Source organism: Cyprinodon variegatus, unplaced genomic scaffold, assembly GCF_000732505.1.
Source record: "Cyprinodon variegatus isolate N-32 unplaced genomic scaffold, C_variegatus-1.0 Scaffold41, whole genome shotgun sequence".
Taxonomy (NCBI): domain Eukaryota; kingdom Metazoa; phylum Chordata; class Actinopteri; order Cyprinodontiformes; family Cyprinodontidae; genus Cyprinodon; species Cyprinodon variegatus.
The window spans coordinates 1,731,780-1,759,593 of NW_015150494.1; the positions used below are offsets into that span (position 1 = coordinate 1,731,780).

Consider the following 27,814-nt stretch of genomic DNA (forward strand, 5'->3'; position numbering starts at 1 on the left):
TCGATTCGTTGTTGCAGCCCTATTAAAGATTATTACTAAAACTGTTCAATAGCACAGAACTATCAGGATCATGTTTGGGCTCCGTATCACCCAGCTTTAATGGCTCATATAATCTCTAACATAGATAAAGGTTATCAGGTTTCTAGCTTCATATCTGTGACTGCTAAAAATAGACCAAACTTATTTCCCCAGATTGTCTGACATGTTGACAGAAACTGGATACCGATTTGCTAGATAGACCCGTCTTGGACAGGAAATATAGTGACGTTTTCGTATAACAGGATCTCATTCCACAAATGTTTTACTTTTTTTTTTTTTTTTGTTTACCAGAAATCTATCTTTAATCTTCCTGATATTACGAAATGAGGTTTCATGTCAGCAGCTTTGATAATTATCAAAACTATGACATAAACATCTCTGTACTCTTCAGCCGACTTCCCTTTTTCCACAAGAAGCAGCTGTTATTAAAGGGCGGCCTTAACCAGGTTTATATGACAAACCATCGTGTGAAAACTCAAAACATTTGCAAGCGTTTACAGAAAAACACAATCAAAGGAGAGGAAGTTCAAGTACAACCCAGGGTGAAATGAGGAAAGTGGAACAGTTAAATCGGGAGCAGTAAGAAGTACCAGCCGAGGCTTTCTGGTAATACCAACAAATACTGGCAGCATTAGTACTTTATTTTCCTTCATACTGGAATCAAAAAGTATGTTTTAAGAAGAAAGCAAAGACCTACACAGAATCAATTTATCTATATCTATCTCATATCTATCCATCCATCCAGCCATCTATACATATATATCTATATTCCAGCACAAATATGATGTGGAGCATAAAGGCGTTCTCCAAATGAAGTGAAACATTAGGTGATAAGAGTCTATAAAACTCATCAGGTGACAGAAATATTAGCCATGTCAGCTCGACATAGTGCAGCTGCAAGCATCCAGGAGGTTAGTACCTAACCATTAGTGTCGAACATCAACAGAATATCCTCACACCCCAGCCTGCTTTCTTCACCCAAGCTCAACTTTCACAAAGGAAACCTGTGGTCACAACAAACAAATCAGCAACTCAACCCTAGTGTGGGAAAGGTGAACACCCACAGTCATCTTTGACACGGACAGAGGCCGTCTGTTGGAGAGCTACGGTCGGCGCGTTAAAAACCGCAGCCCGTCTCGCCTTTTAAAGAGAACCTGGAGGAACGCCGCCTCTGCTGCTCAGAGCAGGAGGACACCGTCTGCAGGTACAAGCGTTTCATCAGCCGGAAACCCACACCTCAACCGTCTGCCTTTGATTATTCAGGGTTTGACAGTTTATAGAAAACCGGATTTAAACTTTTTTTAAAAAAAATTAAAAAAAATAAAAGCCATTTAGATCCTGTTATATTTGTACATAATTAAGATAAAAAGGCCAAGTTTAAAGATCCCTTTATTTATTAAATAGAACAATAATGCAGAGGCTGTGACTAACTTTTCTTTTTTTTTCCCCACAGTTCCACATCAGGGGTACTAGTATTGAAAATAAAAAAGCCAAGGATTGCCTCTTTTAAAAAAAGAAAAAACGAAATCACAAAAAAAAAAAATCATCAATATATGTCGGCCGATACCGATACAATCCGTTTGAAATTGATGTGTGAGTGTATATATGAAGAACATGCATCCCACTTGGATTTAAAATAATTGCCATTATTGCTTTGTCAAGCTGCTGCCTACCTTAGTGAAGCAGGAAAAAGACTAAAACAAAGTGAATCCAGTAGAACTTTTTATTGCCTACCTGGAATGGGTGACAATAGTTGAATAAACTTTATGGTATCAGTGCCCTATTTGCTGGTACGCGCCGATACCACCATTTTAGTGCAGGATCAGGGTCCCGTCCGGTACTGGTATCGGTAGAACACATACAACATTTATAAATTACTGCATCTTGTCCGACGACAATGACTTACAGCTATTAATTTTAAGTACACTAACAATAAACTTCATAGGGTAATTTAAAAAAGATTTCTTAGCTTTTGAACCGATTATTAAAATCAAGTAATAATAATATTATTAAAACCTGTCTCAAAATTGCCAAATTTGAATCATATCATTGCGCCAGTATAAATTCCTCCAATAGGATCCAAGTCAAGGTGATTTTATTTACATGGTCAACGGCCATCTACACGGTAATCCAGAATATTTTAATATAAATCAAATAAAGATAAGGAAACAAAAATCTCTTTGAAAAATCCTGCAAAAATATAAACATTCCAACTTCAGCCGACCGATATTTTTCACCTATATCAGCGATTTTTAATGAGTCTGTATCAACCTGATAGGAGCGTACACTGACTGATTTATTAGTGCATTCAGCAGCCATGCTTTGAGATGATAAGAAGCATATGCTTTATATTTCTATCATGTAAATGGAGGATTAGAAATCAATATCAGCTTCCAGAATCGGTCCAAAAACACAAACGAATGTCTGAAATGTTTCTGCACACCTTTCTGACTCAGAAATAAATACCAGCACTTTATAAAGCAGCTGCAAAAAAATAAACAGGAATAAGAAAATCTTTTAAAAGAAGTTGGAACAGTTTTTGCTACTACATTTGGGCAGAGGGGGATAAAAGATTATTTTAATTCTAAAGTCAATATAATTTCCCTTCTGGTAACCCAAGTGAAGATGTTATACCTGCAGCATACCTGCCAAATATTATTGTTATTAGTGTAGACAGAAAGGTTTAAAGCACAGCATGAATCAACCGATATCTGTTTTTGTTTTAGTTCATGTTACACCACCTGTAAAGATGAGAATGTTGATTTGAACCGCAACTGATCCGTTTCATTCGATCTACGTAGCTAAGATGCTTGATATAAACAGAACCTGATCCAAAGAACATATGAGTCAGGTCTGGGGTGTTAAGCACCCCCTTGGCAAGAGTTAGGAACTGGTCCCCAAGTATCCCATAGGGATGCATAAAGTATTTTTGAATTAAAACCAAAGCATTAATGCTAGCACACCAAGAGGAGTCGGGTTATATCTCTCTGGCTGTACTGTTTTTGGCTCTCCTGTGTTTTGTGGTAAACACAAAGGCACAAAACACCAGAACGAGGCCCAACTTGTATGCAGTAACACAAGTCTGCTGCTGGGGAGACTTTGGCAGCACAGCTATTAATTACCTCAATTTTCTGGTCGATACTGAATCTAAACCACAGCCTGAGTTTCTGCTACCACCTTCTTATTACGTTATGTAAACACCTTTGCATCAAAGTGAGAGTGAAAAACAAAAAACTGACTTTCAAGGATTTTCTTTTAAAAAAAAAAAAAAAATCTGAAGAATGTAAGTAATGTTGAAAAATCAACATTGGGATGAAGAATGATAATTTCACAGCACCAGTTAGAAACCATAGGAACAAATCAGTTTCGCTTTGCAATATTAATTAGCTTAGCACTTGATGTATCTCACACTATCTTGGTGTTCCCGGCCCACTGAGGAGCTGCCAGCTGGAGGCCGCTGAAGCACGTCCGCGGCCACCAATGCACTCATCGCCCTCAGAGCACAGATAAAGTATGTTGAGGGATTTCCTCTCGGGGAAGTGAAAGCTTGCAGGATCAAGATTATGCAGATACTGCTGAAAATTTAATTGTGTAACATCTTTCTATTTTGGGACTGTAAATCTCTGTCATTGCTTGCTTCAGCAGTCACACACACACTGTTTAGATTTGGTTTATTTTCCTGACAAACAGCAAAAACCTCTGGGACTAATGAACAGGGACACTGGCTGGCTGTATGGTGCCTACTGACGCAGTCCTAAAGCTGTATCTATGATGCATACCAGAGCCCTAACTGAGCTTCCTGCATGCCCAATTTTCCCTTTCCCACCTCATGGACGCTGTGAGATAGCATACAAAATAAAAATGATGTCTGTTATTACAAGATACGAGTCACTGCCCAAAGGAAACTGCTCATGCTTTCAATGCAACCAATACTGACACAGTCCTTCCCCAAATGCTTAATAGAAATAAAATAAAAAAAACAACAAAATAGTTTATCCTTTTTGCACACTTAATATCAGCCATATGATGGCGGCTGCTAAATATTAAAGGAATCTATGACTAGTTGAACATGTTGGCCTGAATACTTTCAAATGTGCAATGCATGCTGTGTTGATGACGTGCTTGTGTCTAACCGGACTGGAATCTACAGCGTAAACACAGCCAGACTCACGTTAGCAGAGTTGTTTTATTGTCATATTGAATTTGACTGGTGTAAATTTAGACTTCATCCTCTGACATGGGAGCTGGCTCGGAGCTCGTCTGCCTGGCTGCGTTTCCTGGATGGGGCCGCCTTTTACAGTTGCTTTTTGTATCTCTGCTTCTGTCTCCCTGAACCCGAGTCAGCCTCGGCAGATGGCCGCTCACACTGAGCCTGGTTCTGCTTTTTCCTGTTAAAAGGGAGTTTTTTTCTCTCCACTGTCTCTACAAGCATGCTTAGTGTGAGGGATTGCATTTGAGTCAATGAGTCGATGCAATCAACTGGTTTTCCTTAGAAAACTTTGAATCAATCTGAGGCGCTATAGAAATAAACCGAATTGAACTGCGTCAATGTTTCCACGAGTCGTTATAGATGGGCTATCTGCAGAAACAATTAAGCTACAGCTAACACTGTTAGCAGAAGCTAGTCAGAATTCTTAGAAAAATTTAGAATTCTTAGAAAAAAGTCAGAATTCTGAGATTGGGAAAAATAAACAAACTAAAAGAATATACAGAAAACCTCATTGTCATAAAAGCAAACATCCAGATTTCAGACTGCATTAGCTGTGCTTCAGAAGGAGACTCTCCAGCCCTTAGCTTAAACAGTTGTTTTTTGGTTTGTTTTTTAATAAACCATTATGTTTTGATATTAATCATCAAAATTACATGACAACTGCTTCCTTTTTACTTAAATTGAGAACTTTTGCAACAATGCAGTAAGATCATTAATGCAGGGATGGATGTTTCAAAAGCTGGTCACTGCGTCCACTGTGACCAGGGGGGTAAAAAAATGACAACAGTGGGACTAAAAAATAAAGAAAAAAACAGCAAGGTTACAGTTCAGAACTTTGGGTAAAAAGAAAGGAAAGTTTATAATTAAACTGTTGTACCATGTTTGTGAAACATCTGGAAACTGAACAACTGAACTTCTTTTTCCTTTTTAAATATCTCTGGATTACTTTTCTTTCTTGATCATTAATCTACAGACCCATGGCAGGGTGGGTGTGGTTAGCATGCCCAACCACGTGACTAATCTAAACACACTGGCCGGGATGCTGAATTCCTAACTCTGTGTGAGATCACAGTATTTTATTGAAGTGAATTTACCTTGAAAACAGTCGGTAAAGTAATAAACTCTGATGACTCCTGACGGGTCGTCTGACCTCGCTCCGCCGGCCAAAACATCAACATTACATTTTAAGAGGCAATAACTGCCGACATCATCGCTTCGTCCAAAGTGATCCATTGGCTGGAGTCAAGGAATGCATCCAATAATGTAGTATAAGCTTTTAAAAGCAATACATTATGACTTTTTACACAAACGTTTAAGCTTGATTAAAATACATTTCTAAAAATAGCAATGCAAACTTGCTGATAACAAATCAAAAGCCGCCAGGTAAATAACTGGGGGTAGTCATTGATGTAAAAATTGAGTTTTGACAGACAGGTAAACTAGAATATCCACTTCTATGTTAAGCTTTATACGTTTCACATCAGTTTTGTTTTTATTAGGATTTGTTTTATTCTCCCTCTAAACAGCACAGGTTTCTTCAAAAATAAGGATCACCTCTATAGTATTGTCAAGGTTTGCAATAAATTTTGCCATCATTTTTCTAAATGACCCGAATGATCTTCTTAGTTACAGGTCCCTAAAGGATAGGATCTTTTGTCTAGTCCTTTTACATCCTTTGTAGGCAGAATTTTCACGTTTAAAATCAGGACAGAGACACAAAACACCATACTACAACAGAAACAGACTAAAAACAAAAAATTCTTTCCACCTGCTGCTATCAACCTGGTTAATTTCAGGCCCACGTTGTAATTTGGAGGGTTTTTTGAGCGTGTGGTTGTTGTTTTTCCCACTGCTTTCTGCACAACAAATAGCTCCTTGGGGATAATGTTGTTTATTTGAACCTTTAAGCTTTTCGTTATTTAAAAATCATAAGGACTCAAAACAATATTGAATCAAAACTAAAATGATCTGGTGGCTTTTTATGAAACAATTCCAATTAAAATATAGATTTGCTTTTTTACAGTTAGAACAGCTACAACAATAACTTATCATAATTTTCCCTTCATCAAAAACCAAGACACAGAGCAGGAAAAACCCTTCATTCAATTGTAGTTTTCAAATATGGAGGACTAATCCTGCCATAATGAAAAATACATACAGAAATAAATTAAGGAGTTAATCATATAGAATTGCTGGAAAAAGTAGCTAATAATATGAACTTGTGGGCCATTAAATGTGGCTAGATAATAAAAATAAGATATTTCTTCATCAATTGATCAATTATTCATCTAGAAATATAGATTTTAACTTCCACTTTTATTTGTACTTATCTTCTTGCATTTATGCTGACTTAATTTTAACCCACTTATTTTCTGTTATACATTTTTTGAAGTCTTTATTATGTGTATTTATTGCAAGTGGGGTTTTTTGGTTCCGCATTTCCACCGCAACCTTTTTTATTTTCATATTTATTTACGCAAAACATTTTTAAAAGAGGTTTTTGTTTCATACTGATTTATGATTCCCATAAAGGGAACAGAACACAAACTTTTTTTTTTCACGATTCCAATTGTGGGAAAGCATTTTTAACCTGACAACTTTAGTACAGGAAATAGGAGACATAAATTCAGCAACGGAATGTGGGAAAAATGTGTAATTTGACACTAAATAAGTAATCAGCTAAAATGACTTTTTTTTTTTTTTTTACTTTATTGATTCACACTCTGCATTGAACCCATCCCCCTGGGGAGCAGTGGTCTGCCATTGTGTGTGAGGTTAAGGGTTTTGTTCAGGGACCCAGAGTCCGGGTTGTGGGGATCGAACCGGGTACTTGCAACCTTCTCAGAGCATAAGCATCTGCTCTAACCACAGGGCCCCACTCCCCACTTTTAAAGGAGAAATATAGCAGACATTTTTGCATCCCTACCTGCCCATCCTCATTTGACTGGGTGTCATAGGAGGATGGGCGTCTATAGAATTTGCTGCAGCTAAAAATCCGTCTTTATTGCCCATTTTGCATTGAGATGATGCACTAGACTCCATGTGTTGCAGTACTCAATAAATCATGTTCCATATAGATGGTAAACAAGCTTTGGGACCATTAACACCACTTATCAGACTGGGTCAGAAGGGAATTGGGGAATTTAGAAAGGTCTTAATTGGAATTGGGGAGATATATATAAACACATATACACACACACACACACACACACTTGTAGGTAATTAATAAAATCAATGCAGTGAATTCCCAGCCCATCCTCAAAGTCAGCTTTCTACGGTGACTGTGAGAGTGAAGTTTTACATATTTTTCTTAAAGTATTTCACTAGGGAGATGTCAGCTGCATCAAGATTCATCATACTTCCTCTAAACACATTCAAGGCAAACCTATCCATCAGCTTATCCTCTCAGTCCAAACATTAAATCAAAGAATAATCACTTCCTGTATAATTGACTTTTCTCCTTGGCAAGTGAGCAAAGTTTGACATGTCAGATTTATAGACCACTTTAGGTTCTTACTTCTTACCAGAGCACCTAATAATAAATGCAGAAACTTTTCAGTCAAACGGTTTCTGCAGAAGACACTATTGGTGATCACTCCCTGAGCTCAGTATCTACACGTTCCATCACAAAAACAAGACTTTGTTGCATAAGGTCCCAGTTTACTGAGCATGTAGCTCTGCAACAGACCAGCTGAATGCAGGTAATTCAGAAAATAAAAGTTAGCTGAGATCCTAACCCAGACATGTGCATAGAGGAGAAACAGTTTTTAAACATCACACCTAAATTCAGTAAAAAATAAAAAAGAAACCTATCATTGGAAAAAAGGAAAAAAGGAAATAAATAACAAGAAACACACATTCCACTGGTGAATATTCCACCCTAAACCATTTTGTGGATTATTCTGTGCATAATAAATGAATATTTGTGTGAAAGCCACAGAAAACAGGTCTTCATAGATCACCTAACCACACTCGCAATACACAAAACTTAACCCTGGTACTAATGCAGACCAAGTCGCATCATCAAATATTTAGTTTAGTCTTTTTTTCCTCTTTTTCAATTTTTTTCAAACTTTATTTTTGATTGTTATTTTTCAGATTAAGTCTTACAGGTTGCATTCTTTTTAAATTGCGTTTTACAAATCTACAAGTCTTCCCCTAAAGCTCAATGCAAACGATTATTCTTGACACATTGACCTTTAAATGAAAGCCTGCCCCTAGAGGTGGAAAAGAATGGGATCTGTATTACGCATTTTAAAAAGAATACAATTTGTAAAAAAAAAAAAAAATAAGAAAACCTGAAATATGAAAAGATAAATAGAAAATATGCCTCATAAAAATAAAAACCTGTTGAAAAATATTTAAAGTGAAAAAAGGTATATATATATATATATATATATATATATATATATATATATATATATATATATATATATATATATATACGGTATATAAAACTTTTCTAAAAAGTTTCTTGTTTTTTTTCCATATTTCCATTTAGAAAACCTGTTCTTTGCTTGCAACAATAATGCAACAAAATTCACTGCGTACAGTAAATGTCATTGTTCATATTATTATTATTACATAAATATGGGCTTTAAGTGCTGCCCCTCAGCCTAACTGATTATAGGGTGGGGTAATTCATTGGCAGTAAAAGATCTAACCACCTTTATGTGCAAAGTAACCACTAAGAATTTGACATTTGGCATGAAATATGCTAGAGACCAGTTAAAGCTGCTCTTTTGTTTTTTCTTTTGCAGTAAAGTGTGCAAAAGGAAAGTCTGGAAATGATTGCATGTTAGAAGCCAATGCTGTTAACCCACATCATGTGGTCAAAGAGGATCTGTTTTGCAATCTTTGGCACTAACAGCTCAAAGGAGGAGGTAAAAAACAAGAATGTTTCTACAAGAAAGAAAATCTATTTTACAACGTTAAGCCAAGTCACGACTACTCTCCACCTCCAGAGAAAGCTGGTCAAATGTTCCCATCGACTGACAAGCTGTCCATGGGTACAGACAGCTTCAATTGTTTAGACTAGAGGAGGGGGAAGTTAGTCATATTTTAAAGTCATTTATAATTATATGAATGTTTGAAGAGCACCAATACAGAGCGTTCAACTTAAATCATTTTAAAAGCCAGACAAATGAACAGCAAAGGTTTATTTAAGTCTTTTCTCCTTTTGTTCCTTTTGGTTAAAGAAACAAAATATGGGAAATAGCAAGAAAGGGTATAATTTGTTAATTAAAAGTAGGGTTGAGTATTTGCATGGTTGTTGTGATACAATAAGTGTCAAAATACTTGGGTCATGATATGATATTATCAGTATATTGCAAGATGACCATATATTGCGATATTTTCCTACTATGAAAATTAAATGTATAGATAAAAACGCAACCTCTCTATATATTGATCGTTCCATTATTTTGGTATCCGTTCACGTCTTCCACTGTGACAGCCTCAACTACAGATAATGTGCTGCACAACACAGAAAAAGGGCTCCGTAGCACTACCTGCCAGACTGGCGGTGCAGAGGTAGCCCATCTTCCCTCAGTTTTAAGTAAAAACGTTTTGCTTAAAAAAAAAAAAAAAAGAAGAATCTTTTTACTTTTTAAAAATATTGCACATGCACAACCATGTACCTGCTCATGAGAGGGAACACCTATTAAACGCGTGCGAGAGCGTGCAAGAGCCCATTTCTGCTCGTGCACGCTCTATTTAAAAGTTGCTGTTCGCATCGCTCATACAAGCTTACTTTCCAAAAGAAGATTTGCAATTTTTCCCTCCATGTCAGACTTACTACCGTTGAGTTAAAAAAATTGGGACGAGCACGTAGGACGTAAACATATTACCAGAATTACTGACAGTTAGGAGGACGAATTATTTTGAAGAACAAACCGGAAAAAGAACATCCTCCACTATACCTTTAACTCATTTCATAAATCAAGTTAAAGAAGAAAAAAAAACTGCAGAACTTCTACCTAGCTTCTGGCGGTCCTATGAGAGGATTAGTGACGGAGTCATTTTATGCCAAGATAAAGTATTTATCAAATGGATGAGGAAAGCACAGCAGGATAAATTATTGCTGTATTCAGAGAGCCGATTACGTCAAGAGGCAAATGTCTTCAATTGATCAAGCTATTCTGTTGTCAATATCTCAGGTTATATGGAAAAGTAGTGCTGCAGCTAACCATCATTTGCCAACTGATTACTCTGATGACCATTGAATCAATTAAAGGATTAATAATTGGCTGAGAATAGAAAATATTTAGAGAAAAACAAACTTTTTTATAAGCAAAAGGAAAATCATTTCTGTACAGTTTGGTTTTAAAGACCAACCCGACCGTTTTTCGTTCAGTGAATATGTTTTACACTCTGGGTACTCCAGTTAATGGCTGTTCATTTCCTAAATTAGTTAATCATACTTAATCACTTACCCAGGATTTATTCAACTATTTCAGCCTCATCCACAAGTGAGAATGCAGAGGAAACAGCACCCACTCATCCATCCATCCCAGGAAAAATAAACCGCCACAGTCTTTATCTTTAACAGAGAGAAGTCCTAAACAAACCAAGTTACGGTGGTAACAGCGTCCACTAAAATGTATGGTTGTCTGATGGAAGCTTTTGGTTTAGCTACTAGTGATGGAAGCAACTTTGTTTGGTGCTGCAGTGTGAAACTCTGGGTCCACAAGCTAGATTTTAGGGGGATAGTTGAAGGATCAGAAAAAACACAGACTTTTTTACTAAGGCTTTTCAGGTGGAAAGTTTGCAGGGTGGTGGATCCCCTCTTCAAAACCAAGAACCAAATGTATAATTGTGAGTCCTTTTTTTTTGTGTTTAAGCTCTATAATGATATTTTAATGAAAAAAAAGATAGTCCATAGTCTGTTCTAGTACAGAAAAGTCATGTTGACCTGTTAGAACGCATTTTAACGGCCTAAATTATTCAGCCTAATAAGCCTGTACATAATTCTATTTCATCAATTTATGATCAGTTTAAAAATTATGTATTGTTGAATTCTATTTCTTTCTATGTTATTTGGGAGGATGCTCTATATAAGCCCAACAGATTTCTGCTCCTTACTGCACAGATACTTTTCGTAATATCGATATGCAATTAATTTATGTAAAAAAGACTAAACCTGTATATGCAAACGATATTGATAAACCTTAAAATTATTTCAAGAAGTTTTAATAGTAGGCTATAGTAAAAATAAAACAACATTGCCAGATCTTGCATTGTGATTCAGGACTGCAATTATTAGGGATGGAAATAGATCAGCATTAAAATCGTTATCAGCTATTGTTTGGATTTTTAGGCACACTGGCCCTGATTTAAACAACCAATTTATTTCTGTGCGGTTTTTGTTTCAGGAGGAGGATTAATCATGTGGCGCGATTGTGATGCAGCTCAGGACTAAAGCATTGCGTCAGTGTCAGCACTGTGGTCGGTATTCCATGGTGTAGGGTAGGGAAATATATGTGATAACAGTAGATAACAGTTTTCAGCCATAACAGCAATATTGATATCAGCCCAGATCTACAAACAGTGCATCCCAAGGAATAAAGAATCCAGCTTCAAAAGTAATACAAACACTGGATTCACGTTAAGAGAAAGAAAATGTGTTAAATCGCACTGTATGGCTTCACAATACCATTATCACAATATTTCAATACAAATATGGCTGAATTGATTAGAAATGTAAGAATATTACAAGGCAAACATCTGTGTCATTGTCTTACTTTTATTACCTCTTGAAACTCCAGCCACTAGATGGCAACTTATTTAGCTGCAGCAGAGTAACAACAAGATCTCCTGACGATTTCAGAGTTATATTATAGAATCATGGTAATTTGTGAATATTTTATATATCTGGATAAATCCTATGGTGATATACATCATTTAAACATTCGGACCAACTCACTACTTTACATGAATAAACAGGATTATCAATGTTGTGTGCGGGGGGGCATGAAAAGCCATTTATTTTATTTTGAAGTCGTAGGGAAGCGGCTGTTCCAACTGTTGCATTTCCGAATTCTCCCGAGTGGTGCCCGACTTTACACGAGTGAATAAAGTGAATTTGATTGGTCGATTATCAAGGGGGCGGGATTGTTTGGCGGAATGTTTGCAAGCTAGTTTGGTTGTGGTCGGTTTGTCGGAAGCATCTTGCTAACCAGTTAGCCACTTAGTGCTAGCAGGTTCCCAATGGGAAATTCCATTGGGACCAAGTAGCACTAAATTGGTGACTTAGAAACGACGCTGTCAAGGAACGCTATGGACAGAGGAAACATGCAAGAGGAGGAGAGTTTAGTGTCGGAGGTCGTGGATGAGTCTCCTCCGTCATCCATTTTTTTATTAAGAGGGGGAAAGCGGGGACGAAGATGTTGTGGAAGAGGATGCGGGTCAGCTTGGTTTGGTGTAGAAGGCTTCCAGCCGTACATGTTTGAGCCCTTGCCTCGCAACGCTGCCAGTTCTGTTAGCTCTACGCCTGCTGAAGACACAGACGTCCATCCCCGTGAACACTGGGACGGAACTCAATGGGAAAGGAAATTATTCTGATTTCTTATTTTAACCGTTGCGTATATTAGCTGCAACATATGAATCAAGATGCTATGACCAAAAAAATTCGACTGACAGATGACAGCTGATATATGATTGGCGGAATTTAGGTGTTCAGGCTGACGTAGAACTAACTGGCCTGCATAAGATAACGAGGAAAAAAAAAAGATTTTAGGACAGAATTTTTTTTTTTAGAAATGTTCTAACTTTTGGGACAATATGGTCTGATAAAGAGTACATTTATATACACGTTTAGGCCAGAATGATTTCACATTTAAATATGACTTCCTTACAAAATAAAAAATCTATTTTGTTTTGAGTTTTTTGTACACGATTAACAGAAGAGGCGAAGGAGCAGGGATTATTTTTTTAAACAAAAATAGTAGCTTCACACCTTGGTTATCCAGCTGCTAAATAGAAACTCAATGCCTTGAGACAAAAATGGGAGCATTATTATGGCTGAAGGAGCAGTAGCCTGAACCCTGAGCAGGTGTGTACTTCAGCAGTTCTTGTAAAGAGAACCTGGCTTCATCACAAACGCAGTACCTCAACTGCTCTTCCAGTCTTTTCTGCCATTCAATTTACTTGAAAAGCAGGTGAAATTATGCTAGAAACACGCAGTATATGAGGAACCGTTACAAGTCATTAAAAAAAAAGACCCCTAATGCATAAAACAGGACATTTATTACAGAGTCCAATTTAATACAGAACACTGAAACTGGATTAATGTTATGCCTCGGTCCAAGAAAAAACATTAAAGCTCTAACGTATCCATCCTATTATCTGCTGACCCTTTCATTAAAGCAATCCTGACATTTGATTCTCCATTATTAGGACAAGGAAATAAAACAGAGTGTACTCGCCTACTGTGCTGACCTACTTCCTCCGCAATGCTACTTAATTATTCAAGAGCTCTGAAATGTTCTTCTGTATGGCAGCATGCAACCCGACTGCCTCCGTTTGTCGCTCATGAAAGCCCTGCACAGATCTTCCATTTATGCATGAGAGTTTGCCAGGTTTGTTTACATTGTGATCATTCGCTTATGGGAACATTGACGAGCTTTTGATGCCTGCATACATTCAAGCGTTACTTTAAGTTCGATTTGATCCAGGAGGCTTAAAGATGAGTTCTAGTTGAATTATTAATATGAAGGCTGCATGGATGAATTATAAGGAAATTCAGGCCAAACTTAAAACCAACAGGATGTAAAGGACTAAACTGAAACAAGTCAACAAGTCAGGACGTGTTGCACCCCAAACAGAAGCGCAGGAGTCGAAATAAACCTCGATACATATAATTGTTACCCATATATTCTCTGCAAACTGACACTACTGACATGCTTTATGAAAAAAAGAGAAAACAGCTGTGCTGTAACATGCATCCCTAGTAAAAAGCTTAAGCTAATAAGATAAATGCTGCCCACAGCTGTAGTCTAAACACAGACAAGAGTAATGTCCGTTGGCATGCTGTCATCTGCATTGCATAAGAGTCGAGTAAATCACTTACCACAGAGCCATTTCTAATCTCTGCTAAGCTGCCATTTGGCTCTCATTTACACTGTTTCAATATGAGGGACTGCCTTTAAGAGCAACATCCCTTTATCACAACAGAAATCACAACAGAACGTCCTTTTTTATAAAATAAGGTTTATTTTAAATTGGCAGCTAATCGCAAAGAAAACTGAATCTCGTGTTTTAAAGAATAATTATTTGATTCAGGAGCAAGTTAGGACTTTACATTTAAGATTGTCCCTAAGCAGCTTGGTCTATAAAAATACCTAATCTGATTTAATCAAGCAGCATTTTTAGTCAGCAGCCAAACAAAAAAAAAGTTTTTTATAAACAAAAAGAAAAAAAATATGTATTTAAATGAGCAGAAGGTAAAGTATGCATAAAGTATATATTTTTCTCCTTTTAGTTTCATGATTAAAACAATGAATGAGAGCAACTTTACTTTTAAAAACTAGTTTTTATTTCGACTGTCCCGTGCGACTAACTTGGAGCTGTGTTCTAGTAAAACAAGTCAGCGGGCCATGCCGCTGTAAACAATGAAGGATAACATGCAGCTATTGGGATTACACAATGTGCTGGTTTATCAGTTATGGGCGCACATCTAAGGACAACAGTGATGAACTGATGTCACTCTAAACTACTGATTCAAGAAGTGTATTAGTGGAAAAAGACATCTGAATATTTAAAATAATCAAAAACAGAACAACAAATTCATTAATAGGATCAATTTATTCCCCAGTCCTACAGCTAAAGCACCATTTTCCAGCCTTCAGGCATATCTAATACCACTTTAAAACTTTTCTACTTTGAAAAAAGAAACCAAAATTAAATACATTTTACTCCATTATTAGGAAGGAAGAAGTATATGATTCATCTTGGCAAGCCAGACCAGATTGGAAAAACAAGTGTCTGCTGGATACAGAAACAAAAAGTAATTTTAAAACTTTCTCCACAAATCCAAATTAAAATGAAAGAAAATCTCCACCTTTTTAAACTGTAGACCTCCAAACCAGAGGGTACCATCAAATTTGTTCATAGAAAAATACAAGGGAAACATTTTAAAAATGCATTAATGCTTCATGTTCCTTGAAACCTAAAAAGCGTCTGAATTATTGCTAACATGATAAATGAGGGGGTTTTTTTTCTAGCGGGACAGATAAAGTCTCTGCTGCTTTTAAGATCAACACCATGACAGATGTAGGAACAGTCTGACCTCCAGACCCCATTAACCCCTCAGCCATCAAACCCAGCATACACTCCGCCCCTACGAGGACTGCATCCTAATTCTAAAAACAGAAGCTTATTTAAGATGAGAGGGAAGTCTTTAGGTTGTAGGCCTATAGAGGGGGCCGGATGGATTAAGCATTAACCAGAGTGAAAGATGATTAGATAGCTGGTCCCAACCACCGCCTTTCCATTTTGCAATCACACAAAAACAACAGCAGCTCATCTCCAGCCTACATGTTACCACTAGAACTAATCTCTCTTGTGTGTGATTCAATGGCGCTTTGATCATGAGTAATACAAGATACAGCAACTGCCCTGTTTGATGCTAATGTGCTCCCACACTGAGTCACACACAACATTCCTCAGAAACACAACCTCCCAGGTGCATCCAACTAATGAGTACGAATCACGTTCAATTCAAACTGATCCAAGAGTGGATTTCACAAGAGATGCTACCAGAGAATCACAGATCTTACAGATGGTGCAAAAAATATGTTGTTTTTAAAGTGCAGTAAGATAAAAAAAATACTGAAACTATTAATAGATTATTAAAATAATAGTTAATTTGGCAATTGAATTATCACCTAACGCATCGGGGAAACAGACACTAAAACATGCCTTTTGTTTAAATAATAAACTACAGCAGTAATTAAGTTATAACCATTACAATATATACTATAAACATTGTTAAAACTGTTTTTTTTTCTATTATAGATTACACCGTTACATCGATAGGTGTATTTAATATATGCATTTGTAATTTTTCTTTATCAAAAAAAATTAATAAAAAAAAAAATATTTTTTTAATGCTTTGGTGTTTCCAATTTATTTAAAATTTACAAAAAGTATTTTTTTCTGTATTTTAAATGTTCGTTTATTCTAAAAATGTTAACTTACTGAACGTATATTTTAGGGTCATTCTTGAACGCTGCATGAAAGTTACGTTTAACAAAGTCGTCAAGAGGAGCTGGTGAAAAAAATACATCTGAACTATGTACAGATGTATTTTTAAATATGAGATTGCGAAAGATTAGGATATGTTGACGAGCTGCCAAAATGTAGCCTAGTAAACTAGCCCCACCCGCCAGTGGCCAAAATCATCAATCATTGCCCCAGGCCCTAGAACTGGCTGGCCAATCACAACGCAGAGATGCGTTTGGAATGTCTGGATGCAAAGTGGCCGGGGTTTTGAGGGCGTGACGACAAAGCTGTGCGACGTTGGAGAAAGCACAACAAGGAAGATGGCAACAACTATTGAACAGTTCTCATTTGACTCAGTTTTGGAAGGATTAGACTTGTGGTTGTCGTTGAAACGTAAGCAGGAAGAGGCTCTATGCTCATTAATTTTTAAGAAGGACGTATTTGCCGTTTTACCGACAGGCTGTTTGTTTACACTGCCCTGCCAGCTTTCTGTCGCGCTTACTACGTCACGCTCAGTTGCACTCATTGGTCAGAGCGTTGGCCAAAAGGCACAGATACGGTTTGAAAAACAACGGGTTGTTCTCATCAACAATCTTCCCATGTCTCATTCATCGGGGCCAGACTAAATTACACATTTAATCACACATTTAGTCTGGTTTATCAGGCTAGATTGTTTAGTTCACATTCTATAAATTTTAAGTTCTTAACTGACCCACCAATACAGTTGACATATTATGTAGTCAACCTGACCGATCAAGCATAGGGAATAACTGGCATGGACCCACTTTCTTAGCGACCTCCTTGTTTTCAACGTAGCCACATGGAGAGCCATGTCTGAGAGTGAAACGGAGGATTTGGTCATAGAAAAAAAAAAAAATTTTGATTATATGGAATTTATTTGGCTATTCTCCGAATGACAGGGTACAAATAAAAGTAATTTGCTAAGTTTAGTCAGTTTAAGTGGACATTATGCTGAGAGCCAAAAAGCAAGGGGACTACAGGCAGCATCGCAGCCAGAGGGACCCAAAAGGACAATGTTATGGTCACAGGTAAATTTCTCAATGAAGATCAATGAAGCCCTATCTTATCTTATCTCCCTTATCTTAGTACAGGCATTTAATGAAGGCACTCCGTATTTGAATACAAGCAAGAGGTGGAGAGAGCTAACAGAAGCAATTAGTTATTATCTTGAAAAATATAAGGTTTGCTTTTAGATTGTTAAAAAAAGGGGTGTTCAAAAACCTGCTCAAATTCCCCTGGCAGAAAATACTTCTCCAATACTACCATCCCACGTTTAAGGAGTAAATTTATGTTCTTTCCAAAAATGTGTTCAGAAACGCTCTTTATCCAAAATAGTCTTTTTTTCTATTAAGACTTGTTTAAACACATAAATTGTTTGGTGGTTACGCAGATCAGAGATTCGCAAATTATTCTTAAAAATACAGGTAAGACTGTGATAAAACCAAAATCGTGATGTTATAATAAAAAAATTTTAAAAATCAGAGAAAATTATCAAAACCTTTTATGTTTTATATAGTATTCAGATCTGCAATCAGGTGATGGAGGGTACTAGAATGTCAGTAACTGTTATAGAAAAAAATAATAACAATTATGTAAACAAGGCCACAAGTGTCCTTATCAAGCTAAATCATGAACAATTTCCAGCTGTTAGATCTTTATTCCATTCATATTTACACACTACAAGACTAAGAATAGATAGAGACATGTCTAAACAGGTACCAACGGACACCAAGCAGCTGCTAAACGGTCCATGGCAGATAACTGACCATAAGAAGTCAGGTCTCAAGTACCCAAAATACATTTTAGTGACTTCCCCAAATCTTAATACAGTGAAAAATTGTTACCAACTTCAGTCAAGTAAGCATGCGATCTGAAAGAATGTGAGAGAAGCAAATAGACAACACACATGAGTATGAGCTCATTTTCTGTGGTTCCTTCTTTGCAGTCACAGCTGTTCGGCTGTCATCACCTTCATAACAGAGGCACAGATGGGATGACCCAGAAACGTCCAAGTGGTTATATGAGGTGAAGAGACTTATTGGTAAATATCAGAGAACCTCTCGGTTCAAACAACATGATCAGTCCCTCTAAAGAAGTGTAAAATAAAATACTTATGAAATAAAATCAATTTAAATCAAAAGTATGAATAGAAGTGGGTTCTGTCAGTTATGAAAGAGTACACCTCATTTCTCCTAAGATAAAGCACCAATAACCCTCTACAGCTGTCATTATTTCATCTGCATGTTGCTCCTGCAATTGTTTAATGTATGAATGTCATCATTTCAGACTGAAGACTGTTCCTTTGCTTTGGATGCTTATCATTGTTCCTTCAATTGTTGCCCAGAAAGGAAAACAAACACTTTGCACCGCGTGGCAGCACAGCAAATATTATACGAGCATGACTGAACCCGTGTTTCTGGTGGGGAAAAAAAAATTTGAACAAATTGTTGGGCAATAATTAGAGAACCAAAATAATTCAGCTGTGAGGCAACAGGAAGTGCTGCTGTTGAGTAAAGGTTTATTTTTAGTTTTGAAGCATTGCTTGGTAAAAAGATCTTATTTCAGACTTTAAACCCACAACTAAAGACCGATAACCTTGCTTGAAAATGTAATCTTTTTACAGACTTGCGTTGTGCGTTCACAAAACACATGAGAATCTTGTAAAGCTCCATTTAAAACCTTCCCCAAACCGGGGAAATCACATGGAAGTATTATGGTTTAAGGTGGGACATATGGCTGCGACAAAAGCAAGAGAAGAGCCTTCTAGTCCACAGAGGAACCAAAACAAATATGGCGGCACAGGAGAAACACCATGAGAAAACACAACTAAAAGTTGTGTTTTCTCATGGTGTCTGCTGCCAATTTGTTTGTTGCCATTATTGATGAAACCAAATTCTGGTAGGCAGACATTAGATGTCATTTTGCGCTATAAGTCTGAAAGGTTCTGCTGAATGTCCCTCATTTTCCCGAACAGATTCTATGGAAGCAGATTAAAAACTCGTAGAACTAAACACAATTATAAATCCCTGTTAAGAAAGGCATCGTTAACTGGTATTACAGCAGGAGCTATGATTATCATTCTGATCAATTAATCTGTTTTTTTTATTATCAATGATCAGAATTAAAATCAGTTTAATAGAACATTCATCTTTTTATCTAGTTTTCTTTATTCTTTTTGAACGGGGCAAAGCTGAAACTGACATTTGAGGATTTTGGATTGAGTATTCTAGAAAACAGAAGGTCTTTTTTTTTTTTTACTTTAAATGCAAAATACTTCACTTACGAATTATTTGCTTTCTTAAATTAATCACAATCAGAAAATGCTTTCTTTACAAAAAATGTTTTTACACATACAACAGATCTGTTTTGTTGGAAAAAGTGCTACATATAGACAAGCAAACATACATTTAACTGAAATAAAAATGGGAATATTAGCACAATAATCAAAAGTTGTACATTATAAGCACTGTGGCAGTTATAAAAACAACAATAATGGTATATTTATTTACGGTGATTTCAATAAATTAAAAAATGTATGGTTTCTGTCAAACTGTTTTGTTTGTTTTTTTTAGGTTTGACTAGGACAGCGTTTTCTGCAGCGTTATGGATCACTGAATAAAGGAAAAAAGCTGTTTCCATCCCTGTTACTGTATTTTTCCCATCAGGTGATTTAAAGAAGGTAGCTACATTTGTTCCAATTTCTTTGAACACAGAAAAATTTAGCGATTTGGACATATATTGAAGGATCACCTAATAATCCCATTAAATAACATTCTGATGTACAGTTAGCCACACTTGGCTCTACTGCAGACTAGCTACAGCAACAGAAAGCTCAACTAATTCACTAGCTATTATCATGTTGGTTAAAAATCAGATTTATTTTTAAAAAACAAATGCAAACACCAGCGGTGCAACTAACAAATATTTTTGCAAATTTGATAAATCTGTCAATTATTTGTTTAATTAATAATTGGACAGGCAAAGGTTCCTTAAAGAGGACTTTTTACTTAATTAAATCAGATTAAACTAAAACTTTTCCACTTGAGGAGTTATGGATAGAGCATGTTGACAAACAAAAATATTTTTTTATCTTAAATGGAAAATGTTTATATATTTTTTTTTTACAATTTCAGTATAATTACTGCTCTAAGTGGGTCGCTCTGTCAGCTAAAGGCACGTTTTAAAGTCTCTATAATCCAGTTAACGATTAACATATTACAAAATTGGTCAACAATTATTTGTTTAATTAATAATTGGACAGGCAAAGGTTCCTTAAAGAGGACTTTTTACTTAATTAAATCAGATTAAACTAAAACTTTTCCACTTGAGGAGTTATGGATAGAGCATGTTGACAAACAAAAATATTTTTTTATCTTAAATGGAAAATGTTTATATATTTTTTTTTACAATTTCAGTATAATTACTGCTCTAAGTGGGTCGCTCTGTCAGCTAAAGGCACGTTTTAAAGTCTCTATAATCCAGTTAACGATTAACATATTACAAAATTGGTCAACAATTATTTCAACAATACATTAATCATGAGTTTTTCTATTTTAAATGCTTCAGCCCTATGTAACACATTTACTTAAAACCTTACATCTCGTTGCTGCTTACTCTCCATTATTCCCTAAATCATAAATATAACCAGAAACAACAGTTAGACACAGACAAAAAGCAGAATGAACAAACTGGACATTAAGGACTGCACCAATTAGATGATTTGTGAATGTTATTTTAAAAAGTAATTATCTGGTGTCCCCAAGCATTGAATTTACACATAAAATATTTAAAAAATGAAGTGACTGCCATGCTCAATGTAGTACAAACATAACACAGATCTGTATGCAGGGAAAGGCTTCCAGAAGGGCTGTGCTTTACCAGGGGTGTCAAAATACAGCCTTTAAGGGCCTTTGAGAAGAAACTTTAAGATGCCTGGTCCAACACACCTCATTCAAATGACTCAATTACCCTTTTAGCATGAAGCCAACTTCCACAAATTGCTGCTAATGCTTTAATTATTGGATTAGTTTAATCCGTCAGCAGACTACCACCCTAAAAGTTACAGGACACTCACCCGCAATGCCTGAAGTTTGACAGTCAGTCAAAATAAATACTCTAAGTGGATATCTGCTGGGGTTTTTTTAAATCGGAGGGTTTTTGGCTGCCGTCATATCGTAAAAAAAGAAGAAAAAAAGAAAGAAATCAAACATCTTGTTTGGTGATGAATTAGATGGGCTTCAACTTTTTGTTTTTAGTTATTATTACTTTTAAAGATAGAAAGTTTTTACATTAAAAGTAACTAGACTTACAAAATTTGGAGAGAAAACAAATTCCAGAATTTTATACAACAGAGCAGTGCATAAGCGTCGGGTATTAATATTGAGATAATAACAAAAAACAGGTTTGAATAAAGCATGGGACATATTTACATTAGTAAATGTTTAAAAAAAAAATCAGATCTAGATCTGGGCTCTTGATGTGTTTGTGTGCGTTTTCCTCAGAGCTGGATATCAATTTCTAATCTAATTTCCGTCTTAAATTGGATGCTTGGTATGAAAAACATTTTTAGCCGTTTTATCAATGACATTACTGTGTAGTTATGTTGCATATTGATACTAATTCTGATTATTTTAAACCCTTTTAAGTGGGTATGTTTCAGTATTAATAAATGAATTAGAAAAATAAAATAAACAATACAATAAAAAAGGTAATAAATTACACTGAATGTCTACAATATCATGAAATAGACCTAAACTGAAAGAAATTATGATTTTTTTTTTTCCTTGGAGCAAAAGTATTCATTAAAATAATTTTGTCCTATTTGCCATTAACAACATGCAGTATAATCTGTCTGTTTACAAGTTAGAGTAAAGTTAGTTAATATTCTGATACCTCTTAAGACAAAACATTTTAATAGAATGTACTAACGTCTGAAATGCCTTATTTGGAGGTTCAAAAGAAATGAAACAAAAATGTAATTTTTATATTTTAAAGAAAAAAATAAGCATTTAGATTGTTAATGAAAATAAAGGGGAAAAAATCAGCTCTATAATTAGGTATAATCAGGTTTTTGTAACCTTCTCAGAGCACAAGCGCACTGCTCTAACCACTAGACCAAAACTCTCAGGTATGTTACTATGAGCAAACCTGCAGCTGCTGTTTACCTTAAGCCACAGTGATTATGTCACTGACTGCATCACCCAGTTATATTGATTTTTGAAGGCTGTATTCTCAAGAGTTTCCAAATACCATAGGTTAATATACGTTTCCAGCCTCCAACCTGTCTGCAATGTACCCTGGGATTGAGGCCAATTTATGCTTCTGACGCATAGCCTCTGCAACCATCAAATCTCTCTGTGTGCGACCACGCCCCCCGTGCAGAGGTTCTGTAAATCTCGCCGTGCACCTCAAAAAAATTATGTGTCGGACGGTTGCAAACCTGCGCAGACAAAAAGCAGCCGTGATTGATCCTTGTTATGCCTTTCCTGCTGTCTGTGTGGTCGTCCTTCTCGATTTAGTGCTGGGGCGCGCCATTTCTAAAAACCGAGGAACAACTACAATTGACAACTATGACGAAAGGTTAATCGAGGACGTTCAGAAGTACAACCACTTGTACTATGCCTCAGACAAATTATATAAACATGCCAAGGTCTCAGCCAAAACGAGTTTTGAACTCACAAAGTTCTCACAAGTTCTCAAATAGGCTCCCCATTGTGCTTTGGCAGGAAACTGCTGTGCATCCCCAGTAATTCCAGACCGATGGTGCAGAAGCATACCAGCAAAACTGGTTCGCGACCAGATCCAAGCGACATTTCTTGTGTGCGAATAAGTATAATCTGCCCTTTAATAATAGAAATAATTTTTGCCTGTGAGTGGTCTAGCCTCGATCAACGCTCCAGGCCCTAGAATTGGCTGGCCAATCACAACGGGCGGGGTTTTTAGGGCATGGCGACAAAGCTGCGCGACGCTGGAGAAAGGACAAAAAGGAAGATGGCAACAACTATTGAACAGTTCCCGTTTGACTCAGCTTTGGAATCAGTTTTGGAAGGATTAGACTTATGGTTTTCGTGTAAATGTGAGCAGGAAGAGGCTCTACGCTCATTCATTTTTGAGAAAGACGTATTCATCGTTTTACCGACAGGCTGTTTGTTTACACTCCCCCACCAGCTTCCTGTTGCGCTTACCACGTCACAGTCAGTTGCTCATTGGTCAAAGCGTTGACCAAAAGGCAAAGACATGGTTTAAAAAACAACCGGTTGTTCTCATCAACAATCTTCTCATTCATCAATGTCTCATTCTTCGGGGCCAGACTATGGAAGTAAATCTGTGTCGCTGGGATTTGAATTAAAAATGCCACTGAAATACCAGACTAAATTACAGATTTAATCTCACATTTAGTGTGGTTTATCAGGCTAAATGTTGGATCATGACAGATTATCACCAATCCCTGAATTTGTAAACATATTTAAGAGTAAGAAACATAAATTAATGGTTACAAAGAACAGGGATGTGAGATTTAACAAACATTTATTCAAAATTACTGAAGCAGGAGAACATTTATCAAAGATCAAGGACCTTATCTGAACATAAGCAAATGGATGGAGATCACATGTGCAATGTAAATTAGATGAAGCTGTAAACAACCTTTACCCAGCACATTAACAACCTTACTGTCATTTAACAGCTATTCTAAAGCTTTTTTTGTTTTAACTGATTTCTGTATTTTGACATAAACGAGTTCCTACTAACATGGATTACATCACTGATGTCCAGAAACTGTAATGAGGTCCAGATGTGTCTGAGTGTTCATGAATGAAAGCCAGACGCTTGATTTAAAAAAAAAAAAAAAGTTGGCTGCAGAGACCAAACAGCAGAAATAAATAATAAACTCATTTTTTTTACCCACATTTTACCCTAAAATAACAAGACAGAAAGTGATTCGTGACGATTCAACATAAACCTCAAATGTCCGCATAAACATTGGTTTTATAAACCGCAACACATCAAATCTGAGATAATCACACATCAACGCTAATCACTGACCACTTCTATCTCCCCTTAATAGGTTGGCAATTAAATACAGTCAAAAATCAAATGTTATTACCTAATTAATCAAACAAATCTGACCTTTAATGACAGGATTTACCGCGTGCGCCCCAATAAAATCCCTGTTTACAAACTGTTAACGTTATCCCTAACAGTCCGAGTAACAAACTTCACTATTTTCCCACACTAAGACACGATGACAGCATGTTTCCCGGATAAACACTCGCTTTATTATAAAATATGTGGTGTTGTGAAAAAGGAAAAGACAACCGTTGAATTCTTTCTTTTCAATAAAACAGCCGCTAGCGGCTCTGACAGCTAGCCTAGCTAACACTTTAGCTATCTGCTAGCTTAGCCTAGCCATGTAGCACGTGTTTCTGATTTATAACATTATTAAGGAGCTGACTGTGATGAGCTAACTGCAAATAATGTTTTCGTCCGATGGCCCGGAGGATTGGGCACTTTGTAGACGTTTCGTTTCCTATCGGTTCGATGCAAAGCGCGGTTGTAGCGCAACGAAGTCTAAAAAAAAAAGGTGAATAATGCTATGTGTGTTTGTTCTCCAAAGAATAGCCAGAGCCCGTCATCCAACAACAGAGCAGAACCAAAGACAGCCAGCAATGGAAGCTAACTAACCTTAGCGGCGGGGCAGGAGACACCATTCGGTGGAAACAATGTTCCGGAGGTAACGTCCCGATCTTCGTCAGTCGACCCAAAGTGCTTCAGACGTACAGATGTTTGGATACAACGCCTCGCCCCGAAATTAATCCACAGGAAAGTCTTGTTTTCGTTTTCATTTGCTCCCGTTAGCGGATTTCTGCGGTGGTGAGTCAGTTCCTGCACAAGTGAAGCTACTCCCTGTACCGCTGCTGCTGCTGCTGCTGGAGCTCAGACCGTCGCGGGGATGATCCGCCTCTCTGCCTCTCGATAGGCCCGCATGCTCCGGGGCCCCGCCTTCTTACTAGAACACCACAAATTCCCATTCCCACCACAAATCCTCTGATCAATCCCTGTGCAGTGATTTGTGTGAAGGAGAGCAGTTACTGAACTTTCCCTTTTTGATAAAGCTTATTGTTAGAGACTCTCAGGTTATCCTTAAGTAATGCTGCTATAGGCTTAGACTCCTGGAGGACATAGTGACCCCATCATTCTGCTTCATTCTATCCCTATTCTCCCACTCTGCAGAATTTATTAGTTCAATCTCTAACATTATGCTCTCTCTGCTTTTTCTCATAATAGCTTAATCTGGTCTGTTCCTATTCGGCTGTGACACCATCCTAGAGAAATGTCCCTTTGTTTATAGATGTTTGAGATTGGCCTGTTTTTTCAGTGTTATCCTGTTTCTCTGTAACCCTGACTGTGACTCCCTCTGTTCAATTTGGAAAAATATTATAAATTTTTTGCCTTTTTTTTGTATATTTTTTTTTCTGGGGATGAGTCTTTTTTCTTGTTTCCTTTTTTAACTCCTTTTTAGTTGGTGGTGGTAATGCACTTTTAACTAGTTGGCCAACTGCCATAAAACCATACAAGAAGTAGAAGAAGAAGTGATTTGTACAAGGGATTCTCTGAATAACAATGATTTTCTTTTCACTTTTTGATAAATCTTTTCAAAATTGTAATAAAAGTGCCTGTTAAATACATACTATAACAATCTGAATATATGTGTCTGTTTGTATCTGTAGAAACCAAGATTGAGGTTTTAAAAGCAGAACCTGGACTAAAATAAACAGATAAAAATGTATTGCATGATCTATGTGCTTTTGCTTAAAACAAAACATCCAAAATAAGGTCTAATCCGGTTCGCTGGTGAAGGTTCTCAGTCGTCCAGGTCATAGTCATTCCAAAAAAATAAAATGAAAAACAATCCACTGGACTTTGTTTCCAAGATTGAACATGTTTCGCTTCTTATAAGCCCTGGATCAATTTAAAATGTCAGGAATAGCATTGAACAAGGCTTTGTTGGGCTGATGTATAAAACCTCGAACTCAACGCTATTCCTGACATTTTGAATTGAGAAAGCTTCCTGGATGGGAAGCGAAACGTCTTCAAAGTTGGAAACAAAGTCTAGTGAATTGTTTTTAATTTTCTTTTTTTGGAACGTATAATTCTGTTAAAATTACTTAGAATTGCTTATAATATCAATATTTTCAATCCAACCCATAGGATACACAACCACCCATTTTAGTTCTACTGAATCATATCATACTTGCCACTCTGCTCTTTATGAAGTATATCAAGTTATTGTGAGCTAGTTGGATTTTTTAATAGGTACCAAACCTGCTGTAGTTTTAAAACTGTTATCTTAATAACAGCAATGGATAATTTACCCTCAGTTTCATAAGGAAAGCTTGCATATTCTCCCCTTTGCAAAACCAGAGGGATTTACTAATTGATTTCCTCGCCCACTATGGAAGATTAGACTAACTTTAAAGGAAAAAACATTCTATTTCTCTTATAGCTTTAAAACAAACTGAACACATTCTGAAACAGGTGCTGGATCATAATTAGTGGGTCAGTGATTAATTGTGCATGAACTTAGATTAATAATGTAAATTAAAGCTCTGTCTTTACACCTTAAAGCTTTTTCTCTCGGATTCTCTTTAAATAACACTTCATAATGTATATCTATTAAATAACCATGAGAAATGATAATAGATTTTGACATAAATCTAATGCTGGTGAAGATTCTCTGTCACCTAGGTCATACTCATTCCAAAAAAGTTAAATAACAATCCACTGGACTTTGGTTCCAAGTTTGAAAAAAACTTCCTGGATGCAAAGCGAAAGGTCTTCAAACTTGGAAACAAGTCCAGTGGATTGTTTTTTAACTTTTTTGGAATGACATATATGTAATCTTACTCAGACTAGAGAAGTTGCTTAGGGTTACAGAAGAGAGACATTACCAACCGTGCTCCCTTCTTATTGAAGTTGGCCCTGAATCACAGTTAAAGAAGCATTTTATACAACCCCAAATTTTACAGAAATGTTTGAAAACTCTAAAAATTATGTCACAGACTCTGCATCACACCAAACCAAACACTGCATATTTGCACCATATATATTTAATGCTCTGAACTTCCATATCAATGCATTTTTTGCACCATGTCTTTTTTTCTCCCACACTTTCCCACACAGCCAAACATATAATATTGTTGTAATGGAAGGAAAGTAACTATAATTGCATTGATGTACAGAATTGGAACAAAAACTTTTTGGAATTGGTGCAACTCTGTACCCCCCCTTGGATAAATGTGGATGTGTATATATATATATATA

At 36.5% G+C, this 27,814-nt stretch overlaps 1 protein-coding gene across 2 annotated transcripts in view; it reads right to left on the bottom strand.

Annotated features, from left to right (window-relative positions):
• The window catches only part of ncor2 (nuclear receptor corepressor 2), a 145,108-nt gene extending 119,703 nt beyond the window's left edge, over window positions 1–25,405 (bottom strand). For both annotated transcript variants that reach the window (XM_015370063.1, XM_015370061.1), the window contains exon 1: window positions 25,175–25,405. The gene's annotated coding sequence lies outside the window, so the exon portion shown is untranslated. The remainder of the gene's footprint in view (window positions 1–25,174) is intronic.
• Between the last annotated feature and the right edge of the window lie 2,409 nt (window positions 25,406–27,814).